General features: G+C 42.8%; 1 long non-coding RNA gene across 3 annotated transcripts; it reads right to left on the reverse strand.

The window, feature by feature from the left end:
* Window positions 1-3,825: 3,825 nt before the first annotated feature.
* On the reverse strand, window positions 3,826-12,099 carry LOC112677998 (uncharacterized). 3 transcript variants are annotated; one of them, XR_004803267.2, is made up of 4 exons: window positions 11,190-12,099; window positions 10,620-10,707; window positions 9,517-9,611; window positions 3,826-4,021 (listed from the first exon to the last, which is right to left on the reverse strand). It is a non-coding gene; the product is annotated as an uncharacterized LOC112677998 (long non-coding RNA). The 3 variants fall into 3 exon arrangements; XR_003147336.3 differs by lacking the exon at window positions 3,826-4,021 and adding an exon at window positions 5,667-5,902 and having other exon boundaries at window positions 11,190-12,075; XR_007413674.1 differs by lacking the exons at window positions 3,826-4,021; window positions 9,517-9,611 and adding an exon at window positions 5,667-5,902 and having other exon boundaries at window positions 11,190-11,975.
* Between the last annotated feature and the right edge of the window lie 3,305 nt (window positions 12,100-15,404).

Below are 15,404 nucleotides of genomic sequence, written 5' to 3' on the forward strand. Positions count from 1 at the left end.
CTGAGAAGCAAGATATAATTATCCTCATTGTACTCATGGTGACATGTGGGACATGATGATCTGAGATGGGGAGGTGTCATGAACCCTGAGGAAAGGCAGAAGTGGCCACTTGAGCAATGGGGTGTTCCAGCCCTGAGAGGACAGTGACCCCTGTATTTGCTCACGATCAAAGTACAGAGTGCCATCCAGACAAACTTGGCTCAGATCAGGGCTATTGTCTGTGTGACTCTGAACAAGTTATGCAACCTCTCTGAGTCTGTTTCCTCTTCTACAAAATATGAGAAATAAATCTCCGTAAGTCCAAAGATGATAATGTATGTAAATACTCACCCCAGCAGTTGGCACATAGAAAGGGCTCAACAAATGTTGGCTGCTAGTATTATTTTCTTTTTCTCCTATCTTACTGAAGGCTTTCAAACCTAGGGCAGTAGGAGACTCCTACTTTGAAAGAGCTAGTGACCTGACACTAACTTAAAGGTATCCTTTTCTACTGGAGAGACAAAAAGATACCACCACTGGCAGGCTAGGATGAGTCTGTGGTAAACACTTCCTTGTATCATTGTCACTTATGAACAGCTCAGCCATTCACATTTAATTTTCCCCAAAAGGTATGAAAACCAACCTGACATTGCTTGTCCATTCCCTCTACCCCCCAACACGTGCTATTGGCTATGAATGTCTCACATTCTTGGGCTACTCCTCCCCTGCTCCCTGGATCATATCAGAACTCTGAGCTTATGCTGAATGAAAAGGTTGTCTACCATTTTTCACTCCCAGCAGGACTGTCAATAGGAAAGCCATTTATCCTAAAACTAGAAATTAGAAACCGGAAATGTTGAGTTGAATCTTCAAGCTTACTTAACATCTTTGTATTCATATCTGTTGTGGGATTTGTCAGGACTTGACGTTATATTGGTCACCAGTGCATTTAGCATAAACTTCCATATAGCATCTGGACCCCTTTAGGAGACCATAGAGTGGGTCTACCTCACTTTACCATATAGGTTTTTCCTAGTTCCAGTTAGACACAGGGGTTCTTCCAAGAAAGCTAGTGAGAGAGAGTGTGTACCATAACTTGATAGAGTAGTAGAGTGTGGGGATATGAAACAGTCAATATCTGCCTCTTGCTGTCTGTCCCTATGGACAGATTGATTTGCTTCAATCAGTAACATTTATGAATAGGTACAATCTACAGGGACGCAATGGAAGTCTTCTTCAACAACATGCAAGAAAGAGACCTCTGAGAAAAAAGTATGGGATAAGCCTGGGAGCTGCTGGGGGTAGATTGCCAGCCCTTGAGTTCCATTCCTAAACCCTACCCTGGCACTGGAGGTAGATGCTTTCTCCTTTGAGTAGGGATCTCGGCTTGCTTTTCATGACACCACCCATTCTAGATCATTTCTAGTTAGCTTTGCAAAATAACCAAATTCACTTCATGTTAGAGGAGGAAGGTAACTGAGGACTGACTTACCCCTCCCTTTACACTAAAAGAAACAAACAAACAAACAAGGAAGCCCAGAGATGTTAAGAAACTTGCCTGACATCACCCAGTTAATCAATAGTAGACCAGAACTAGAATTTCAGGGCTATCTAGTCCAGCCTTCATGAAGGGCATGAATCTCTTCTTTAGATGGTCTGTCAACTGGTTTTACACAACATGCTCAGATGCTGCCAGGAAATAGGGATTTTGTTTCTCAATCATCAGGTCAAAGATTGTTTTAACTGCTGCATACTGATCTTTCTAAATCTATCTGCCTCCAATAAATATGAAAGTCAGCTGGCATTCCTGGAAGATCACAAAGCAAATTACATAGATAGAGTGAAGCAAGGAGGCAGAGGGCGATCTAGAAGAAAGATGAGTGGGTGGGAAGTTGAGTTAAACTTGACTCAGTTGGAACATCTGTGAACAATACAGTGTCAACTAGCTGCCTGCCCAACTCAACTCATTCTTTCGACTTGGTTCAGACATTCCTGCTTCCAAGAAGTCTTCTCTGATCCCCTAGTTGGTCTAGACTAAGTGTTCCCGTCTTATAGGAGTTCCCCTTAACAGTCTGTACCTCTGTCATTGAGCTCATCACACTTTAATATATATATATATATATTTTTTTTTTTATGGAAGATTTTATTTATTTATTCACCAGAGACACAGAGAGAGAGACAGAGACACAGGCAGAGGGAGAAGCAGGCTCCCTGAGAGGAGCCCAATGTGGGACTTGATCCCAGGACCTGGGGATCATGCCCTGAGCCAAAGGCAGATACTCAACCACTGAGCCACCCAGGAACCCCTACACTTTATTTTTTTATTTTTTATTTTTTTAAAGATTTTATTTATTTATTCATGACAGAGAGAGAGAGAGAGGCAGAGATACAGACAGAGGGAGCCCAACATGGGACTCGATCCCGGGTCTCCAGGATCAGGCCCTGGGCTGAAGGAGGCGCTAAACTGCTGAGCCACCTGGGCTGCCCCCCTACACTTTAATATAAATGCTTATTTCTGTCTGCTCCCTAGATACTAAAAGTTCCTCGAGGGTGGGAACTGTGGCATGTTCACCATCATATCCGCAGCCCCCAGCATAGAACTGGGCTCCAGTAGGTGCTTCAACACAAACCAGTTGAATGAATGAATAAGGTATGGCCCTGGACTTTTGGCACTTGGAAGAGAATGTCTTCAGAGCCTCATCTAGGGCCTACATCGGGGCACCTTGGTGTTGACACTTTGAGGGTCTTAGCCTGACCCTCCAGGATGCTGTGAGTCTACTCTAAACATACAGAAATTCCTTTGGAGGCTCCATTCCACCACCACCCCCCACTCCCCCGCCCAAGATACTCATTAAGAATCATCCTCCAAGCATATTGAGTAAGGAACAGGCAGGACTGGTAGGGAGAGGAGATAGGTAAGGGGCTGTGTGATCAGGCTCGCAGGAATTCCCAAGATGTGTAGTGTAAGGAAACCAGAGATAGGGGAATAAACCAGACCACCCCGCCCTAGGTGTTGGGAGTGGGGGGGGGGTGATCTTTATCTTGTGACAATCACCTATGACCAAAAAAGAATAACCAGACCTGATGAAGTTTTGAAATATAGGTGAGGTCCAGAGCCAATGGCCAAGAAAGAATTCTTGAGACTTCTTTGGTGCAAAATGGTGGTTTTATTAAAGCAAGGGGGACAGGACCCTGGGGGCAGGAAGAGCTGCTGTCCCAGGCCTGTGAGGGGTGGCTGAGGGGTGACCAGGGAGTTGGGAGGGGTTTGAGGATAGTGTATTCTCTAAGGAATTTAGGAAGCAAGGTTTCCAGGACCTTGAGGTAGCTGGCTATTGTTGGGGAAAGGTCACTTATTACCATCTAATAAAACATGAATCATGAGACCCTTCCGATGTGTATCAGTGGGCCATGTGCTTGGGGGATGATTGCCAAAATGCATCTTGGGGGTTTAGAGATAAAGGAAATTTCTAAAGGAATTTTTATATGTTAAAGTAGACTTACAGGCTCCTGGGGGTCGGGCTAGAATCGCCTTCTGCTCTTAACAAAGTATGAACATTGAGGCAGTTGAGTCCATAGAGGAATGTCCCTTTGGGACTTGTCCATGTGCTGCCTCAAGCTCGTGCCTTGTCCTCAGCTAGCCCTGTGTTCCCTGATCAGAACCCTACTGTCTTTTCCTACATCGTATGTGTGTGTGTGTGTGTGTGTGTGTGTGTGTGCGAGCGTGCACACATAGGGGAAGATGGGTCAATGGGGGAAACCAACAAGTTAAAATATAAAACTTTAGGAAGCTAGTTCCTTGGATATTAACTCTTTTTTTTAATATTTTTTATTTATTATTTATGATAGTCATACAGAGAGAGAGAGAGGCAGAGACACAGGCAGAGGGAGAAGCAGGCTCCATGCACCGGGAGCCCGATGTGGGATTCGATCCCGGGTCTCCAGGATCGCGCCCTGGGCCAAGGGCAGGCGCCAAACCGCTGCGCCACCCAGGGATCCCTAGTTCCTTGGATATTAAACCAGCCAGTTGAGGGGCTTGTGCTACCTGTGATGTGAGAAACAAAGCAGAAGGAAATGTAGGTAAACTTAAATGTCCTTATAACCTGCAGCCCATTGACAAATATTTGAGGCAGACAGAGTAGAAGGTTCATCCAGGAAGCTCCCAACTGTCTTAATGTGAATGTCTTGCTTAGAGGGAAAAACCACCTTAGCTTGACTATAGCAAGTCCTCTAGGATCTTCCGGGTCTCCTTTAGCATATGAAAATCTTTTTGGAACTTCCCTTATCATTACTTCCCCCAACCCCAAAGAATCTAATCAATTGCTCCTCACAGTTTGGAGGGGGAGGGGGTACAGCAGCTCTTCCTGCCTGTGGGTCCTGTCCCCATGCTTCAGTAACACCACTTTTTTACAACCAAGATGTCTCAAGAATTCTTTCTTGCATTGGCTCTGGGCCCCAACAACACTACTCCAAAAAAATCACATCACTTGGATCAGAGCCCTGGTTGGGGCTCAGAATTAGTTGTTTTGAACCAAAGGTCAAAAATACTTGCCTGGGGCGTCTGGGTGGCTCAGTCACTTAAGTGTTCCAATTGGATTTCAGCTCAGAGTCGTGAGATCAAGCCCTGTGTTGGGCTCCACCTTTAAGGCGCTCTCTCTCCCTCTCCCTTTGCTCCCCCATCACCAAAAATGTACTTGATTGTTGGTAGAAGAGGGACTACAGTCTTCAAAGAACTTCTAGGGATCCCTGGGTGGCTCAGTGGTTTAGCGCCTCCCTATGCCCAGGGCATGATCCTGGAGTCCCAGGATCGAGTCCCACATCGGGCTCCCTGCATGAGCCTGCTTCTCCCACTGTGTCTCTGCCTCTCTCTCTCTCTCTCTGTGTGTGTGTCTCTCATAAATAAATAAATAAATAAATAAATAAATAAATCCTTTAAAAAAATAAAATGACTTAGATAGAAATAAAAATTTATTTAAAAAAAAAAGAACTACCTTTAGTTTTCTGTGCTTTCCAGAGAAACGCATGATACGAGAGCTTGGTTCTTGTCTCACGGAGTCGAAGAATGAATCTCACAGACACAGGAGAGTGAGTGAAGGATGGAAGTTTAAGTAAAGATACAGAGAAAGCTCTCAGGAGTGAAAGGGGTCCCAACAGGTTGCCACTGAGGGTTTGTATGATTGGTCTTTTATTGGAAGCCAACCAGCGAACCTAAATCCTTTCAACATTATCTACTGATATCACCATGGAGTAAGGACTAGTGGTAACGTCTTTAAGGCCTTACTTCTTCTTTGGGATCTGGTTATTCTTTGTCGGTCACAGATGACTCTCCTCATAAGACACCTTCCCCACACACACCTTAGGGCAGGGTGCTCTGGCTTGTTCCTTTATCTCTGGTTTCTTTACACTTCAGCATTTGGGGATTTTTGTGAGCCTACTTCCATGGGCCCCTACCTAGCCCTGCCTACCCCCATTTGTCCCTAACTCACAAGGACCCAGATTTTCCCTAAGGACACTATTTACCCTTTTGGAGGTGAAGGTGCTGCTCTAAAGTTGCCAGGTTTCAGGATGCAAACTTTAACTCCGAAGTAGTGGGGGAACCTCCAACTATGGAATGAAGAGATGAACAAATCCTTTCCTCCAAAAGCAAGTGTAAAATTGGACAAAACTGTCAGAAACAAATTAACCAAAGGTAAACAACAAATTGAGAATCATTTATTCATGAAAAACCTTTAGCTCTTCAAATGAGATCAGCAGGAATTAGTGACCTCCTTGCCTGGGGCCATTCCCTCCCATTCCCCACTGGAGCTCAACAGGCTTGACTGGCAGAGCTGCCCGGAAAATTAGCATCGTTGCGGCCTGAGGGGGCAGGCTTCATTTCAGGTAGAAGACAGAAAGACACCGCAGCATTATCAGCAAAGCAGCAAACCTGGTAGGACAGGAACAGGGAAAACTCATAGCTCTTCTAACCTCAGCTTATGACCCCACTTGAGGCAAGCAGCAGACCAGCCAGAAATTTAGCAGTGAGGTCCTGGAAGTAAGAGAGCCACAGAAAGGCTGGACTAAGCTCTCCACACACAGGCAGCTGGCTTGGAGCACTACTCACATGGTGGGGAGAAGGTGGGAGCCAAGCTGAAAGCTAAAACCCAGGCTAATTTGACAAGTGATTGACCTCTGAATGCCCTGCCAGGCTGTGACAATGAAAAATGTCTGCAGACATTTCTGGATATCCTTTAGCAGGAATAGGGGAAGAATATTGCCCACAGTTGAGAACCACTGCTCTAATTATTTAGGAAATAGCATTTTTAAAAGTCTTTAAAAATTAATGGAATTAGGGATCCCTGGGTGGCTCAGTGGTTTAGCACCTGCCTTGGGCCCAGGGCATGGTCCTGGGGCCCTGGGATCAAGTCCCACATCAGGCTCCCTGCATGAAGCCTGCTTCTCCCTCTGCCTGTATCTCTGCCTCTCTCTCTGTGTCTCTCATGAATAAATAAATAAAATCTAAAAAAAATTATAAAAATTAATGGAATTAAAATGGTATACTAGGGATGCCTGGGTGGCTCAGCGGTTGGGCGCCTGCCTTTGGCTCAGGTTGTGATCCCCAGATCCGGGATCGAGTCCCGCATCGGGCTCCCTGCGAGGAGCCTGCTTCTCCCTCTGCCTATGTCTCTGTCTCTCCTCTCAATCTGTGTCTCTCATGAATAAATAAATAAATCTTTGAAAAAATGGTATACTAGAAACTCTTTTAACTTATGAAATGACAATAAATGAGGAAAGAGGAAAAATGACATAAGACCTAAGAAAATAAATAGCAAAATGACAGATAGGAATCCAATGACACTGAGGGGCATCTGGGTGTCTCAGTTGGTTAAGCATCTGACTTGGGACTTTGGCTCAGGTCACGGGATTGAACTCTGCGATGAGCTCTGCACTCACTGCAGTCTGCGTAAGATTCAATCCCTCTCCTCTGCCCCTCCGAGCCCCACTCATGCACGCATGGCGCATGCTCTCTCTCAAAAGAAATCCCAATAACAATAACTACATTACTGTAAGTGAACTGAACTTTCCAATCAAAAGTAGAAATTGTGGGACTGTATACAAAAACAAGACCCAACTATACACAGTCTATAAGAGACATTTTATTTATTTATTTATTTATTTATTTATTTATTTATTTATTTATTTATGTGAGTAAGCTCTATACCCAATGCGGGGCTTACGCTCATAACCCTGACATCAAAAGTTGTATGTTCTACCAACTGAGCCACCCGGGTGCCCCTGTAAGAGACATATTTTAGATCCCAAAACATAAACAGATTGAAAGTAAAAAGATCAAAAAAGATATATATACAAATAGTAATTGTAAGAGAGCTTGAATAGCTATATTAAGTGACTTTAAAAATACAAATATTACCAGAGACAAATAGAGACATTTTGTAATGTCATTCCATCTAGAAGTTATAAAATTTATAATGCACATGCACTGAATAACTGAACCCTAAAATAATAGGAAACAAAATGAGCAGAACTGAAAGGAAAAATAGACCACTGAAGAATTAGAGTTGGATATTTAGATGTTCCTCTCTTGAGTGCTGATAAAACAGAAAATTGGTAAGATAAGGAGACTTGAACATTATCAACCAATTTCACCTACTGGTAGCTATAGAATACTCAACAAATAGAATCATTTTCTTTTTAAGCACACATGAAACATTTTCTAGAATAAACAATATACTAGGCCAAATCTTGGTAAAATTTAAAAGATTGAAGTCATACAAAGATTGTTCTACAACAAGAGAAATTAAATTGGAATTCAACAGCAAGAAAAAATTTGAAAGCCCTCCAAATGTTTGGAAATTAAACAAGACAGGTATGAGTAATCCTTAGGTCAAAGGAAAAAATCACGTGGGAAATTAGAAAGGATCTTGAGTTGAATGAAAATATAAACAAAACGAAAAAAACAAAACAAAAAATATTTATAGGATGCAGCTAAAGCTGTGCTTAGAGGAAGATTTATAACTTTTCGTGTGCTCAATATCATTAATTATCAGGGAAATGTAAATTAAAACCATAAAGGGGGGCAGCCCGGGTGGCTCAGAGGTTTAGTGCCGCCTTCAGCCTAGGGAGTGATCCTGGAGACCCAGGATCGAGTCCCACGTCGGGCTCCCTGCATGGAGCCTGCTTCTCCCTCTGCCTGTGTCTCTGCCTCTCTTTCTCTCATGAATAAATAAATAAAACCTTAAAAAAAAACATAAAGGGATCCCACTGCATGCATACTGGTATGACTGTAATCTAAAAGACTGGCAATACTAAGGGTTGGTGAGGATGTAGAGAAAACAGAGCTCTCATACATTGCTGGTGGGAATGTATAATGACATAAAGTCTTTAGAAAACAGTTTGGCAGTTTCTTAAAAAGTTAAACATATCATATGATACAGCAGTTCCACTCCTAAGTGAAATGAAAGCATGTGTTCACATGAAGGCTACTTGAATTTCACAACAGCCTTATTTACATTAGTTCCAAACTGGAGGCAATCCAAGTGTCCACCACTGGTTAATGGATACAATGTGGTATGTCCGCATTATAGAATACAACTCAGCAATAAAAAAGAATGAACTATTGAGCTATGCAGCAGCATGGATAAGCCCCAAAACATTATTCTAAGTAAAAAAAGCCAGACACAAAAGACTACATGTTGTATAATTCCATTTATACAGGATTTCCAGAAAAGGTGGTCTCTATAGAGATGGAAAGTACATCAGTGGAAGTGGGAACTGACTTTAGGCACAAGAGAACATTCTGGATGAAGAACATTTTTTTTATTACTGGATTGTGTGATGGTTGTACAAACAGTATAAATTGAGTAAAAAAATATGGAACTGTACACTTACATAAAATTTAAGAAGTGAATTTTGTCAATTATACCTCAACAAAACTATTTTAAAACAAAAGGTAAGGATCTCTATCCTGCAAAGCAATCAACCTGAAGACCAAAGCTAATTGATTCTAAGAAATGTCTCCAAACTCTTCTCACTTCTCTGCTGTTAAGAGAGAGCTGAGTACCTAAGAAAAGAATTCCTGGAGTCTCCTAGAGACATTCCAATCATTTGACCCATAGATTCAGGAGTGTAATTATTAAACCCATCACACACCAAAGACTACATAAAGGAAGAAGCTGTTGCTGAAGATCCTCCAAGAGAATTGACTTACTCTGTGTGGCAGAGACTGCCAGCTTTCCCACAACATACATTCTCCCCTTTGTCCACGATAATTGGATTTTTAGCTGAATGCCTGGCTACTCAGAATGAGAACCAGAATTTCAGCCTGCCTTGTAGCTTCTGACAATGTGACTAAGTTCTGGCCAAGGTATGTGAGCACGAGCAAGATGTGCAAAACATCTGTGCTCTGCCCTTACGGGATAGAGACCTGTCCTTTCCCCGTTCCACTGCCTAGAGCCATCTTGGACTGTAGGATAGCAGAGCAGGAAGCCTAAAAACATCTGAGCCCCTGACAAATCAACAGAGAGGAGATACCATACATACCATGCCAGGTTTTTCCACAAGGGAAGAAAGAAATATCTGTCTTGTGTAATCCACTGTTAATTTTGGCGTCTGTGGCATGCAGCTGAAACTGAATCCTGCAATAAGAATATGATCTGTTGTATGCAATCCAGAGGCTGTAGAGTGTGACAGTTATTTCCAAATGTATCCATTAACCATTCAGAAGTAAAGAATGAGAAGGAGGGACAAGAAAAGGGGGAGAGTGAGAGAGAGGAGAGAGAGAGAGAAAGAGAGAGAGATTTTTATCCAGCCTTAATATCTGGAGCATTTTCCTGCTAAGCAACAAGGAGACCAGTATATACCTGGGCAGGATGGTTATGATTGGCAAATTTCTTTTTCTTTCTTTTTAAAATTATATTTATTTATTCATGAGAGACACAAAGAGAGAGGCAGAGACACAGGCAGAGGGAGAAGCAGGCTCCATGCAGAGAGCCCCACGTAGGACTCGATCCTGGGACCCCGGATCACGCCCTGAGCCGAAGGCAGACACCCAACCACTGAGCCACCCAGGTGTCCCCAAACTTCTCTTTCTTCATGTAAAGGAGAACAGAAGCCAATGTGAGAAGTTCCAGGACCTACGGAAGCTGCTCTGCCATGGGAGGGGAGGTTCTTTCGGGCTCCTGCTTCCAGGTCTGAGCCCCTATTAAAGAGGCACCCTAGGTCCTCCTCTGTCTTGTCCCCCCTCCTTGTTTTCCAGGCGCTTACTATTGCAGCTACTTGTCAATGGTTTCCTTGTTTTTCTAGTTCACAGTGAGACTCTGCGGGACACTGCCAGTAGACAGAGGTCCAAAGTCCAAGAAATTAGGTGGATTCAGAATGGACAAATGAAATTTGGGAAAGACCAGGAAAAGAACCACCTTCTTCCAGAAACTGCTACGGCTCCCCATTGCCCAGAAGACAGAGTACTCATTCTCTTGCTTGGCCTGTGACTCAAATTGCCAGCTCCTTTATCTGACTCCATCTCTCCTTTTCAAAGGTTTTCATGTACATCACCTCATGGATGCTTTACTAGCCCTTTGGGGAGGTGTTATTATTCCTACTTTACTGAAAAAGACATTGGATCATTGAGGGGTTAGATGACTTACCTGAGGTCGCACAGACTGGAGCCAGGATGTTTTGCAGGTAACCAGACTCCAACTCTCATCCGTTCCATTGCACCAACATGTGCAAGACCTGTGGGCAAAGACCTTGTATGTGGACAAGCAAGACCCATTCAAAAATGTTCAAATGAGGGGCACCAGGTGGCTCAGTGATTGAGCGTCTGCCTTTGGCTCAGGGGTTCTGGGATCGAGTCCCACATCGGGCTCCGCAGGGAGCCTGTTTCTCCCTCTGCCTATGTCTCTGCCTCTCTCTCTCTGTGTCTCTCATGAATAAATAAAATATTAAAAAAAAGAATTTTGTAAAATTATGAAGTGCTATACAAAGATGACTTACTATTAAATAATTTTTACCTAATGAAGCATGTTTATATGGCCATGGCTACATATTTTGGATCCAGATCATTGTTCCTTGTGGTCAAAGTAGATAATTAAGGGTAAATTTTGTAATGTAATAGTATCTCTCTCTTATTTAGTAGGCTGCTGTCATCTTCTCATGGGATCAGTACCTGGAATAAGAGGACATCTAGATTAAGAGAAATTTATCTTATGTCATACCTCTGTCCTCACATACTCCTTCACCCACTGGGTGCTCCAGTGATGCTCTCTGTCTTGGTGACATCCAGGACCACAGACTCGAGCCTCTCTGATGTCTGGCCTCTCAGCTTTTGGACCTTCTCCTTCTGACACGCAGCCAGCACCCTCAAGCCTCACAGGTCCCGCTGCCTGGCCAGCAGGTTCCCGAAGCCCGCATCACACATCACAATTAAGTCATTGTTGTCTTGGAGGTGGCCCACCCATCAGCTGCCTCTCCTGGTACTGGTGGGGAAGGTGGTGGAGCCTCACAGGGGTGGGGAGGGTGCTCCTCCTTCTTCAGTAGAAGGAGAAATTCAGACCTTTCCTTTCCTGGCAAGCTTAGGAGAGTTGGCATTTATTTTCTCCTTATTTCGAAGCCCTCTTGAAATTCCACAAGACAGTGGATTATGCAAGATTTCCAAGGAGAGTCTCATTTCTGCCTTTGAGGTTGTTTGCTTCCAGTTCATTTTCATATCCTGGTTGAAACTTGCCCCGACTACTAAAAAAAACACAAACAATTAAAAACAAAAAACAAAAAACACACAAACAATTTTAAAAATCCTTATACGGCGTGCTCCTCTGTCAGAAATTCCCAAAGAAACATTTTGTTTGTTGTTCCAAGTTTGGCATTAAAATTCTCTGTATCGTTTGTTCTGGTCCAGACGCGGTATTTATACTTTTGTTGTTCAAGAATGTTTTAAATGGTCTGGCCAGGCAGTACTTCAGTGACCAGCCAGCCCCCTGAGACTCTGGATCGCTCTCTCTTTTCCCACCTCCCCTGTGGGGTTCACTGGAGAGCCTGCTGGGCCTCAGGGGAAGGGCAGGGCCGTCCTATGGAAGGGGAGGCCTGCAGATGACAGAAGCTTCTCCGCCTTCGCAGAGAAAGAGCTGGAAGAGAGGCCCAAGCAAGGCTGGTTAGGGGAGGTTTCAGAAGGTTCAAGGGAGCAGAAGCGAGCCACACCGCAGCTGCTGGCCAGAAAACCCTGCAGCAGGTGTGTGCGTACAGGGACGCTCCCTGGGCTGAAATAAACAACGACACATCAAGGAATAGGATTTTAAAACTAGAAGGACCTGCTCTGCCAGTTGCCTATAGGGTATAGGGTATGTACTTATTCACTCTGGCCTCTAGTTTCCTCCTCATTAAAACTGGAATAATACCTATGAAGGTGAATATTAAGGTGCTTAGCACAGTGCCCGGCATGTAGTAAGTACTACGTAAATGGTGCTATTGCATTGTATGTGGGCTGGAATCCCGACTGCCACTTACTAGCTGTGTAATCTTGTGCAAATGACTTAACTTCTCCGAACCCTTGTTTGCTCCTCTATAAAATAGGGGTAACCTCACAGGGCTTGTCATAGAGATTAAATTAAAATTAAAACACTAAACACTTAAAACACTCCATGCTTGGGACTGAGTAATGTCCAATAAATGCTAATTATTTCTATTATTTTATTGGTATACTTCTCTCATCATCTCTAGTCTTGCTCCTCTCATGTCCCTCCAACTAGGTTCATTCCAATTAATTCCCTAATGGCAGCCAAAAGTGATCTTCTCTAAAAATAAGTAGCCTCAAGGGGAACCCTCTTACACTGTCAATGGGACTGCAAACTGGTGCGGCCCCTGCGGAAAACAGTATGGAGGTTCTTCACAAAGCTAAGAATTGAGCTACCCCAGAACCCGGCAATTGTACTACTAGGTATTTATCCCAAGAATTCAAAGGGGCACACCCCCCCAATGTTTACAGCAGAAATGTTCAAATAGCCAAAATATGGAAAGAGCCTAGATGTCCATCGCCAGATGAATGGATAAAGATGTGTTGTATATATACAATGGATTATTACTCAGCCATCAAAAAGAATAAAATCTTGCCATCTGCAGGGCACCTGGCAGCTCAGTTGGTTAAGCTTCTGCCTTTGGCCCAGGTCATGATTCCAGGGTCCTGGGATGGAGCCCTGCATTGGGCTCCTTGCTCATTGGGGAGTCTGCTGCCTCCTCTGCCTCTCTCCCTGCTCATGATCTCTCTCACTCTCAAATAAATAAAATTTTAAATAAAAAAAAGAAATCTTACCATTTGCAACAACGTGGCTAGAAGTAGAGGGTATTATGCTAAGCAGAATAAGTCAGTCAGAGAAAGACAAATACCATAAAATTTCATGCATACATGGAATTTTTAAAAAAGATTTTATTTATTTATTCATGAAAGACACACAGAGAGTCAGAGACACAGGCAGGGGGAGAAGAGGCTTCCTGTGGGGAGGCTGATGTAGGACTCGATCCTGGGACCCTAGGATTATGACCTGAGCCGAAGGCAGGTGCTCAACCACTAAGCCACCCAGGGACCCTTCATAAGTGGAATTTAATAAAATAAATGAACATAGGAGAAGAGTAGAAAAAATAAAATAAGATAAAAGTAGAGAGAGAGGTAAACCATAAATAACTCTTAACTATAGGAAATAAATTTAGGGAAGGGGAGGTGGATGGGAGATGGGGTAATTGAGAGATGGGCATTAAGGAGGGCACTTGATGTAATGAGCACGGGGTATTATATGCAACTGATGAATCACTAAATTCTACCCCCAAAACTAATAGTATATTAACTAAATTGTTTAACTAATACATGTTAACTAAATTGAATTTAAATTAAAAAATATTTTTTAAAGAAATGAAAAAAAGAAAGTAGCTTTAAAGCAAATCTATAGGGACACCAGGCACATCAGCATTCGTCTGGAACCCTGGCAGAAAGTAAGGAAAATAAACTACAAGGAGGCACCAGGGAGATTCGGGGATGAGAGAAATGTTCTATATCTGGACTGATGGTGGATGGTGGTTGCACAGGTATATTTATAAGTCAAAACTCATCAAACTTTATGAGGGCTTTTTTTTAAAGATTTTATTTCTTTATTCATGAGAGACACAGAGAAAGAGGCAGAGACATAGGCAGAGGGAGAAGCAGGCTCCCCATGGGGAGCCTGAGGCGGGACTCGATTCCAGGATCCCAGGATCATGACCTGAGTCAAAGGCAGGCATTCAACCACTGAGCCACCCAGGTGTCTCCAACTTTATAGTTAAAAAACATTCATTTTGTTTAATATCTATTTTATCTCAATAACATTGGCTTAAAAAAAAAGGTAAACAACCTCCCTGGTCATCTATTACATTACTAAATTTTCTCTTCCTTTTTTTTTTTATAATTTAGGAAATGAGAAACTTCTTTTTTTTAATTTTTATTTATTTATGATAGTCACAGAGAGAGAGAAGCAGAGACACAGGCAGAGGGAGAAGCAGGCTCCATGCAGGGAGCCCGATGTGGGATTCGATCCCGGGTCTCCAGGATCGCGCCCTGGGCCAAAGGCAGGTGCCAAACCACTGCGCCACCCAGGGATCCCTAAATTTTCTCTTCTTAATGGCATTATCAGCTTATAAAATTATTTCATTCATTTTTTTATTTGTCTATTTCCCTATAGCTCCACCCCATCAGAATATAAATTGCTTGGAGGCAAAGACTCAGTCTCCTTTACCACCCTAACCCCAACATCTAGAACTACACCTGGCACATGGTAGAAGCATAATAAATTCTTTTTGACAGAGTAACTCATTAAAATCCTTCAATGGTTCTGCCTCCAAATTATATACTGATTTCATCCATTCTTATCATCCTCACTACCACCTCTCTGACCTACACTACCATTATTTCTTGCTTGGATTATGTAATTGTTCCCTTGCTTCCACCATTGCCCCCTCATTTCAGTCTCCACAGAGCCCCTTTTCAAAACTTAGATTACATTACTTCCCTGCTTAAAATCAAAACAAAGCAAAACAAAAATGTGTGGAGCTAATTTAAGAGGCTGAATAAGTAAATAAGAAAAGGAGATTCACTCTGCCTTCAAATTGAAGACAGAATTGCCTAAGAAAAGGCAATTTTTTTTTTTTTTAGAAAAGGCAATTTAAAACTTCAGGAAAATACAAAAGCTATACAAGAAAAGTTACAATTGTAACAGGAAAGAAACTAAAATGTAATATTGGAGCAGATCTGAATCTCAGCCCACAAATTTAAAAAAAGCAAGCAAACTCCTTAACTGTTAATGATAGAGTCGGGGAGACAACCCCTAGAGCAAAAAAATCAAGTCTTCTATCTGCATGGGTATCCTCTTAAATGTCTGCCATTCCAGTCTACATGCTCTTTATATCTGGTGAAT

Source organism: Canis lupus, chromosome 10, assembly GCF_003254725.2.
Source record: "Canis lupus dingo isolate Sandy chromosome 10, ASM325472v2, whole genome shotgun sequence".
Taxonomy (NCBI): Eukaryota; Metazoa; Chordata; class Mammalia; order Carnivora; family Canidae; genus Canis; species Canis lupus.